This window comes from Piliocolobus tephrosceles, chromosome 3, assembly GCF_002776525.5.
Source record: "Piliocolobus tephrosceles isolate RC106 chromosome 3, ASM277652v3, whole genome shotgun sequence".
NCBI lineage: Eukaryota > Metazoa > Chordata > Mammalia > Primates > Cercopithecidae > Piliocolobus > Piliocolobus tephrosceles.
Window position 1 is genome coordinate 146,478,487 of NC_045436.1, and position 10,084 is coordinate 146,488,570.

Below are 10,084 nucleotides of genomic sequence, written 5' to 3' on the forward strand. Positions count from 1 at the left end.
TGTAATCCCAGCTACTTGGGAGGCTGAGGCACCAGACTTGCTAGAACCTGGGAAGCAGAGGTTGCAGTGAGCCCAGATTGTGCCACTGCACTCCAGCTTGGGTGACAGAGCAAGACTTAGTTTCAAAAAAAAAAAAATCAGTTTGCCATCTGGCAGATGGATGTAAGAGCTCAAGAGTATAAGTAGAGACACCTATATAAGTCTAGCGTAGTGGTCAAAGCAAATGTTACACTGGCTTGGTTAGAAAGTAGCAGACAAGTAAATGGAAATCAGAACTAGAATATACTTTGAAGGCTGAGCTAATAAGAGTTGCTGATGAATATGGGCAGTTAGTCAGGGAAAGGAGTGAAGGATGATTTGGGAGGTTTTAGCCTGAGCAACTGAATAAATAATGCTCCCATTCAATTGCCTAAGGACAGACAAAGAAAGCAGCAAGTCTGGGTGATGGTAGAGTGGAATAAGGTTTTTTTTCCGTTATTTTTTCTTTTCTTTTCTTTTCTTTTTTTTGAGACAGAGTTTCGCTCTTATTGCCCAGCCTGGAATGCAATGGCGCGATCTTGGCTCACCACAACCTCCGCCTCCTGTGTTCAAGAGATTATCCTGCCTCAGCCTCCCGAGTAGCTGGGATTACAGGCATGCGCCACCACCACAGCTAATTTTGTGTTTTTAGTAGAGACGGGGTTTCTCCATGTTAATCAGGCTGGTCTTGAACTCCCAACCTCAGGTGATCCGCCCGCCTCGGCTTCCCAAAGTGCTGGGACTACAGGCGTGAACCACCACGCCTGGCCAGGTTTTGTTTTGTTTTTTCTTTTTTTTTGGAGATGGGAGTCTCATTCTGTCACCCAGGCTGGAGTGCAGTGGCACGATCTCAGCTCACTGCAACCTCCGCCTCCCGGATTCAAACGATTCTCCTGCCTCAGGCTCCCAAGTAGCTGGGATTGCAGGCATCTGCCACCATGCCCAGCTAAGTTTTTGTAGTTTTAGTAGAGACAGGTTTCACCATGTTGGCCACGCTGGTCTCAAACTCCTGACCTCAAGTGATCCACCCACCTTGGCCTTTTTTTTTTTTTTTTTTTTTTTTTTTGAGACAGGGTCTCACTCTGCTACTCAGGCTGGCGTGCAATGGCATAATCATGGCTCACCACAGCCTCAACCACTGAGGCTCAGGTGACCCTCCCACGTCAGCCTCTTGAGTAGCTGGACTACGGGTGCCCGCCACCACTCCCAGCTAATTTTGTATTTTTTGTAGAGACAGGGTTTCACCATGTTGCCCAGGGTGGCCTCAAACTCTTGGGCTCAAGCAATCCACCTGCCTTAGCATCCCAAAGTGCTAGGATTACAGGCATGAGCCACTGCGCCCAGCCAGGAATTTGTTTCTAAGACATAAATTTGAAGTGTCCCACCACAGTGTTTAAAAGAGTGGATTCTGACGGGAGACAGCATTAGATTAAATTCTAGACTGGATAGGGCATGGAGTGTACAAAAATATCTTTTCTCTCCTTAAAGTGGAGATATTATAGCAAGTATGTACGCTAAAGCAAAAAGAGAGAAATGAACAATTCTGGAGAAAAAGGAGGATTAATTATAGGAGTGAAGTCCTTGAAGAGACGAGAGTGAAGACAGGCCGGGGGCGGTGGCTCACACTTGTAATCCTAGCACTTTGGGAGGCCGAGGTGGGCAGATCATCAGGTCAGGAGTTCAAGACCAGCCTGGCCAATATGGTGAAACCCCCGTCTCTACTGAAAATACAAAAAAGTTAGCCAGGTGTGGTGGTGCATGCCTGTAATCCTAGCTACTCAGGAGGCTGAGGCAGGAGCATTGCTTGAACTCGGGAGCGAGGTTGCAGTGAGCTGAGATAGTGCCACTGCACTCCAGCCCAGGCAACAGAGTGAGACTCCATCTCAGAAAAAAAAAAAAAAAAGACAGTGAAGACAGACCATATGACCACTGGTGCAGATAGGATACATTTGATGATGAGATGCATCACTTTTTGCTTCAATTTATTAGCAATATAAGAAATTGGGGCCGGGCACGGTGGCTTAAGCCTGTAATCCCAGCACTTTGGGAGGCCGAGACAGGAGGATCACGAGGTCAGGAGATCGAGACCATCCTGGCTAACATGGTGAAACCCTATCTCTACTAAAAAAAAATACAAAAAAACTAGCCGGGCGAGGTGGCGGGCACCTGTAGTCCCAGCTACTTGGGAGGCTGAGGCAGGAGAATGGCAAAAACCCGGGAGGTGGAGCTTGCAGTGAGCTGAGATCCGGCCACTGCACTCCAGCCTGGGCGACAGAGAGAGACTCTGTCTCAGAAAAAAAAGGAAAAAAAGAAAAAAAAAAAAATTGGTTCGGCCGGGCACAGTGGCTCATGCCTATAATCCCAGCACTTTGGGAGGCCGAGGCGGGGCAGATCACGAGATCAGGAGATCAACTCATCCTGGCTAACCCGGTGAAATCCCGTCTCTACCAAAAACACACACAAAAAATTAGCCGGGCGTTGTGGCAGGTGCCTGTAGTCCCAGCTACTCGGCAGGAGAATGGAGTGAACCCGGGAGGCGGAGGTTGTAGTGAGTCGAGATCGCACCACTGCACTCCAGCCTGGGCGACAGATAGAGGCTCCGTCTCAAAAAAAAAAAAAAAGAAAGAAAGAAAAGAAATAGGTTCATGAGTTGTAAGGGATTCAAATAAGTTGTTGGAGATTCAAAATGAGAGAAGTTGTGAAATAGTCACCTCGGAGAGTGAACAGGGAGACATACAATTCTGCTACTTAGGCATAGGAGTTGACTAGGCAGAGAAGTGAGATTTTGCAAGGTCAGTCAGGAAGCAAGGGAAAAGAAACTTAATACAGTAATGGCCTATGAAATCTAAGCTGCGTAAAGGAGATGTATAACAAGGACCATATCTGTCTCACCTTCATTAATGTGGGGCATGTGATCCAAAATAGTTACTAGAGACTGGGCGTGGTGGCTCACACCTGTATCCCAGCACTTTGGAAGGCTGAGGAGGGCAGATCACCTGAGGTCGGGAGTTTGAGACCAGCTTGGCCAGCATGATAAAACCACATCTCTACTAAAAATACAGAAATTAGCCAGGCGTGGTGGCACGCTCCTGTAATCCCAGCTACTCAGGAAGTTGAGGCAGGAGAATTGCTTGAACCTGGGAGATGGAGATTGCATTGAGCCGAGATCACGCCATTGCACTCTAGCCTGGGCAACAAAAGCGAGACTCCATCTCAAAAATAAAATAAAAATAAAAATAAAAATAGCAACTAGGGACTAGGGACTGGGTGCAGTAGCGCAGGCCTGTAATCCCAGCACTTTGGGAGGCAGACACGGATGGATCACCTGAGGTCAGGAGTTCAAGACCAGTCTGACCAATATGGTGAAACACTGTGTCTACTAAAATTGCAAAATAATTAGCCAGCCATGGTGGCACATGCCTGTAATCCCAGCTACTAGGGAGGCTGAGGCAGGAGAATCACTTGGACCTGGGAGGCAGAATTTGCACTGAGCCGAGATCATACCACTGCACTCCAGCCTGGTGACAGCCTGGGTGACTCTGTCTCAAAAAAAAAAAAAAAAAGCTACTAAAAAAAGCATGGAAATGGTCTAAACACATCAGCTAAAAGAGAGATTATCAGACTGGATTAAAAAGCAAGACTCATGGCCTGGTGCGGTGGCTCATGCCTGTAATCCCAGCACTTTGGAAGTCCTAGGCAGGTAGATCGCCTGAGGTCAGGAGTTCGAGACCAGCTCGGCCAACATGGTAAAAATCCAAAAATTAGCCTGGCATAGTGGGTGGTATGTGTCTGTAGTCCTGTCTACTCGGGAGGCTGAGGCAGGAGAATCACTTGAACCCCAGAGACAGAGGTTGCAGTGAGCTGAGATTGCTCCACTGCACTCCAGCTTGGGTAACAGAGCGAGACTCTGTCTCAAAAAAAAGGAAAGAAAATAAAATGACAGAGGTCTGGCCAAGGCAGGTGGATCACTTGAGCCCAGGAGTTCCAGACCATACTAGGCAACATGGCCAAACCCCACCTCTACAAAAATTAGCCAGGCTTGAGGCTGGGTGCGGTGGCTCATGCCTGTAATCCCAACACTGGGAGACCGAGGCGGGTGGATGACCTGAGGTTAGGAGTTCGAGGCAAGCCTGGCCAACATGGTGAAACCCCATCTCTATTAAAAAATACAAAAAATTAGCCGGGCATGGTGGCATGTGCCTGTAATCCCAGATACTTGGGAGACTGAGGCAGGAGAATTGCTTGAACCCTGGAGGCAGAGGTTGCAGTGAGCTGAGATTGCGCCACTGCACTCCAGCCTGGGTGACCAAGACAGACTTCATCTCAAAACAAAACAAAACAAAAAACAAACAAACAAACAAACAAATTATCCGGGCTTGATGGAGTGCATCTGTAGTTCCAGCTACTTGGGAGGCTGAGGTGGGAGGATCACCTGAGCCTGGAAGGTCGAGGCTGTAGCTGTAGTGAGTTGAGATCACCTCACTGCACTCCTGCCTGGGTGACATGGTGAGACACTGTCTCAAAAAAAACAAGAGGTCAATTCTCTAAGAAGACAGAACACTCCTAAATGTATATGCACCTCAAACAACTGAGGCAAGAATAATATATCTGGACCAGGCGTGGTGGCTCACGCCTGTCATCCCAGTACTTTGGGAGGCCAAGTCGGGCAGATCACCTGAGGTCAGGAATTCAAGACCAGCCTGACCAACACGCAGAAACACTGTCTCTACTAAAAAATACAAAATTAGCCAGGCATGGTGGTGCATACCTGTAATCCCAGCTACTCGGGAGACTGAGGCAGGAGAATCGCTTGAACCCGGGAGGCGGAGGCTGCAGTGAGCTGAGAACACACCATTGCACTCCAGCCTGGGCAACAAGAGCAAGACTCCACCCCAAAACAAAAAGAAAGAATAATATATCTAAAAAGAAAATATATAAATCTGCAGTTATATTTGAGGATGTCAATATTCCTGTCAGTAATTGATAGAGGAAGCAGGCTGAAAATTAGGAAGGCCGTAGATGACCTAAGCAACATCACTATCAACTAAAGTGACCTAACATTCAGAATACTCCACCCAATAATGGCAGATTATACATTATATTTTTTCTTTTTTCTTTTTTGAGACAGAGACTTGCTCTGTCACCCAGGCTGGAGTGGAGGGCAGTGGTGCAATCTTGGCTCACTGCAGCCTCCACCTGCCAGGTTCAAGTGATTCTCCTGCCTCAGCCTCCCAAGTAGGTGGATTACAGGCGCCCGCCACCATCCCTGGCTAATTTTTATATTTTTAGTAGAGATGGGGTTTCTCCACGTTGGCCAGGCTGATTTCGAACTCTTGACCTCAGATGATCCACCCGCCTTGGCCTCCCGAAGGGTCAGGATTACAGGCGTGAGCCACTGCACCTGGCCTTTTTTTTTTTGGTATTTTTGTAGAGACAGGGTTTCACCGTGTTAGCCAGGATGGTCTCGATCTCCTGACCTCGTGATCCACCCGTCTCGGCCTCCCAAAGTGCTGGGATTACAGGCTTGAGCCACCGCGCCCGGCCTACAAAAAAGTTTTAAAAATTAGCCGGGTGTGGTGGCATGCCCCTGTAGTCCTAGCTACTCAGGAAGCTGAGGAGAGAGGATTGCTTGAGACTAGGAGGTTGAGGCTGCAGCGAACCATGACTGCACTACTGCACTCCTGCCTAGGTGATAGAGCAAGACTCTGTCTCAAAAAACCCCCAAACACAGCTAGCCAACACAGTGAAACACTGTCTCTACCAAAACAAAAACAAAAACAAAAACAAAAAATCTAGCTGGGTGTGGTGGCGAGTGCCTGTAGTCCCAGCTACTCAGGAGACTGAGGCATGAGACTTATGGGAACCCTGGAGGCAGAGACTGCAGTGAGCCAAGATCACACCACTGCACTACATCCTGGGCGAAATAGTGAGACCCTGTCTCAAAAAAAAAAAAAAGGGGGGGGACCATATTCCGGGTTGTAAAAAAAACAAAAAGCTTTTTTTTCTTTTTTTTGAGATGGAGTTTTTTGCACTTGTTGCTGCTCTTGTCACCCAGGCTGGAGTGCAATGGCGCAATCTCGGCTCACTGCAACCTCCACCTTCTGGGTTCAAGCGATTCTCCCGCCTCAGCCTCCCGAGTAGCTAGGATTACAGGCGCCTGCCACCACGCCTGGCTAATTTTGTATTTTTAGGTAGAGATGGGGTTTCACCATGTTGGTCAGGCTGGTCTCGAACTCCTGACCACAGGTGATCCACCAACCTCAGCCTCCCAAAGTGCTGGGATTACAGGTGTGAGCCACCGTGCCTGGCCAAAAAAACAAATCTTAACAAATTAAAAATAACAAAGTTCAGCTGGACGTGGTAGCTCATGCTTGAGGTTAGAGGACTGCTTGAGCCCAGGAGTTCCAGGCTGCAGTGAGCTATGATCATGCCACTGAACTCCTGCCTAAGTGTCCCTAAAAAAATGTCGTGGAAAATACATTTTTAGGCTATAACAGAATTACAAATCAATGACAAAGACATCTGGAAAATCCCCTAATACTGAGAATTAAACGACATAAATTATGTATTTTGAGACAGGGTCTCACTCTGTTACCCAGGCTGGAGTGCAGTGGCTCACACCTGTAATCTCAGTAGTTTAGGAGGCTGAGGTGGGAAGACTGCTTGAGGCCAAGAGTTTGAGATCTCCCTGAGCAACAAAGCAAGACCTCCACTCCACAGGAAAAAAATAAAAAAAATGAGCCTGGCATGGTAGTGCATGTTTGTAATCCTCACTGCTTGGGAAGCTGAGGTGGGAGGATCCCTTGAGCCTAAGTGAGGTGATGATGAGCTATGATCACGCCATTGCACTCCAGGCTGGGTAACACAGCAAGACTCTCTCACAAAAAAAAAAAAAAAGAAAAGAAAAAAGTAAAAGTCATACATGCCATGATTGTCAACGTTAAAAACAATATATAGCCACCAACTGAAGAGGCTTTAGTGGAAACAGTAGCTTCAGGGAATAGTCATGTTTGAGTTAGAAGTTGAATGGATAAAGAGGTGTGGTGATAGCTATTCTACTCCAAGCTGTTTTTTGTTTTGTTTTTGTTTTTGTTTTCTTGAGATTACAGGCTTGAGCCACCACGCCCAGCATACTCCAAACTGTTTACCCAACAGAATTTTTCTTTTTTTTTTTGAGACGGAGTCTCGCTCTGTCGCCCAGGCTGGAGTGCAGTGGCCGGATCTCAGCTCACTGCAAGCTCCGCCTCCTGGGTTCACGCCATTCTCCTGCCTAGCCTCCCGAGTAGCTGGGACTACAGGTACCCGCCACCACGCCCAGCTAATTTTTTTGTATTTTTTTTTTTTAGTAGAGACGGGGTTTCACCGTGTTTGCCAGGATGGTCTCGATCTCCTGACCTCGTGATCCGCCCACCTTGGCCTCCCAAAGTGCTGGGATTACAGGTGTGAGCCACCGTGCCTGGCCTACCCAACAGAAATTAAAGCATGTTTCCATAAAAAGGAGAAAAAAAAAAACCAGCTGCGGTTACATGGAATTTTGCTCATGACTGTTCCTAAGAATTTGAGAATGGAGGAAGGAGGCAGATAGGGGGCCAGTTAGTAAGATTAGATAAGGACTAGGAAATCCACAGGGCGCAGTGGCTCATGCCTGTCATCCCAACACTTTGGGAGGCCAAGGCAGTGGATTGCTTGAGCTCAGGACTTTGAAACCAGCCTGAGCAACATAGTGAGACCCCATCTCTACAAAAACTACAAAACTTAGCCTGTTGTGGTGCACGCTGTAGTCACAGCTCCTCCTGAACTTAGCCTGTTGCGGTGCACGCTGTAGTCACAGCTCCTCCAGAGGCTCAGGTGGGAGGATCACTTGAGCCCAGGAAGTGGAGGTTGCAGTGAGCTGTCATCAAGTCTCTAGCCTGGGCAACAGAATGAGGCTCTGTCTCAAAAACTAATGAATGAAAAATTAGCCAGGGATATGTGCTGTGTGCCCGTAGTTCCAGCTGCTTGAGGGGGCTGAGATGGGACGATCACTTGAGCCTGGGGGTGGTGGCTACAGTGAGCTCTGATGGCTCCACTGCACTCCAGCCTGAGCAACCGAGTGAGGCCCTGTCCACCACCCCCCACCAAAAAAAAAAAAAAGAAAGGAAGAAGATACAGAGTTTTGTGCCAAATAACGGGAAAGTACTGAAGTGAGTGACCAAGGTAAACTGAGATGAAAGCGTGATTAGTCCCCTAGGCCGTGGTAAAGTGGGTAACATTTTCATAGTGGTCTTATCCATAGGGATAAGACTATTCCCCCTATTCCCTACAAGGAACACTGTGGGTCTCCCTTAAATCCTGTCAGGACAGAAATAAAGTTGGAGGTCTGGTGGCTCACGCCTGTAATCCCAGCACTTTGGCAGGCTGAGGTGGATGGATCACAAGGTCAGGAGTTCGAGACCAGCCTGGCCAATATGGTGAAACCCCATCTCTACTAAAAATACAAAAGTTAGCCAGGTGTGGTGGTGGCCACCTGTAGTCCCAGCTACTTGGGAGGCTGAGGCAGGAGAATTGCTTGAACATGGCAGGGGGAGGTTGCAGTGAGCCGAGATCGCACCACCGCACCGCACTCCAGCTTGGGTGACAGAGCAAGGCTCTCTCTCAAAAAAAAAAAAAAAAAAAGAAAAGAAAAGAAAAGAAAGAAAGAAAGAAAGAAAAAAAAAGAAAGTTGGAGAAGAAATTTATAGATTTTTTTTTTTTACATCAGTGATTATTTTTAAAATTTCTAACAGCTCTTATTTTCTTAAAATTCCTTTGTATAGGCCGGGCGCGGTGGCTCAAGCCTGTAATCTCAGCACTTTGGGAGGCCGAGACGGGCGGATCACGAGGTCAGGAGATCGAGACCATCCTGGCTAACATGGTGAAACCCCGTATCTACTAAAAAATACAAAAAACTAGCCGGGCGAGGTGGCGGGCGCCTGTAGTCCCAGCTACTCGGGAGGCTGAGGCAGGAGAATGGCGTAAACCCGGGAGGCGGAACTTGCAGTGAGCAGAGATCCGGCCACTGCACTCCAGCCTGGGTGACAGAGCGAGACTCCATCTCAAAAAAAAAAAAAAATTCCTTTTTATAGCATCCTGTTTCTGTATGGGTGCAATGACTTATTCAATGTCAACGTTTTCAGTTAATTCTTTTCTTTTCTTTTTTTTTTCTTTTGGAAGACAGGCTCTCACTATGTCATCCAGGCTGGAGTGCAGAGGCCACAGTCCTCTGGATGCGTGGGGTGCAGTCTTGATGTCCCGTGCCCAAGCAATCCTATCACCTCAGCCCTCCAAGTAGCTGGGACTAAGGTGTACGCCATCACACCTGGCTCTTTTATTTATTTATTTATTTTTGAGACAGAGTCTTGCTCTTGTTGCCCAGGGCTGGAGTACAATGGCATGATCTTGGCTCACTGCAACCTCTGCCTCCAGGGTTCAAGCGATTCTTCTGTCTCAGCCTCCAGAGCAGCTGTGATTAGAGGCGCCTGCCACCACACCCAGTAATTTCTTTCATATTTTCAGTAGAGACAGGGTTTTGCCAGGTTGGTCAGGCTGGTCTTGAACTCCTGACCTCGTGATCTGCCCACCTCGGCCTCCTGAAGAGCTAGGATTACAGGCATGAACCACAGAACCCAGCCTGGATTTTTGTTTTAATTATTCTGATCCCTAGGTTAAGTTTCTTTCTTTTTTTTTTTTTTTTTTTTTTTGAGGCAGAGTCTCGCTCTGTCGCCCAGACTGGAGTGCAGTGGCCAGATCTCAGCTCACTGCAAACTCCGCCTCCCGGGTTCACGCCATTCTACTGCCTCAGCCTCCCGAGTAGCTGGGACTACAGGCGCCCGCCACCTCGTCCGGCTAGTTTTTTGTATTTTTTTAGTAGAGACGGGGTTTCACTGTGTTAGCCAGGATGGTTTCGATCTCCTGACCTCGTGATCCGCCCGTCTCCGCCTCCCAAAGTGCTGGGATTACAGGCTTGAGCCACCGCGCCCGGCCTAAGTTTCATCCAGGTTATTTATTTTTCTTCTTGATTTCTTTTTTTTTTTTTTTTTTTTTTTTT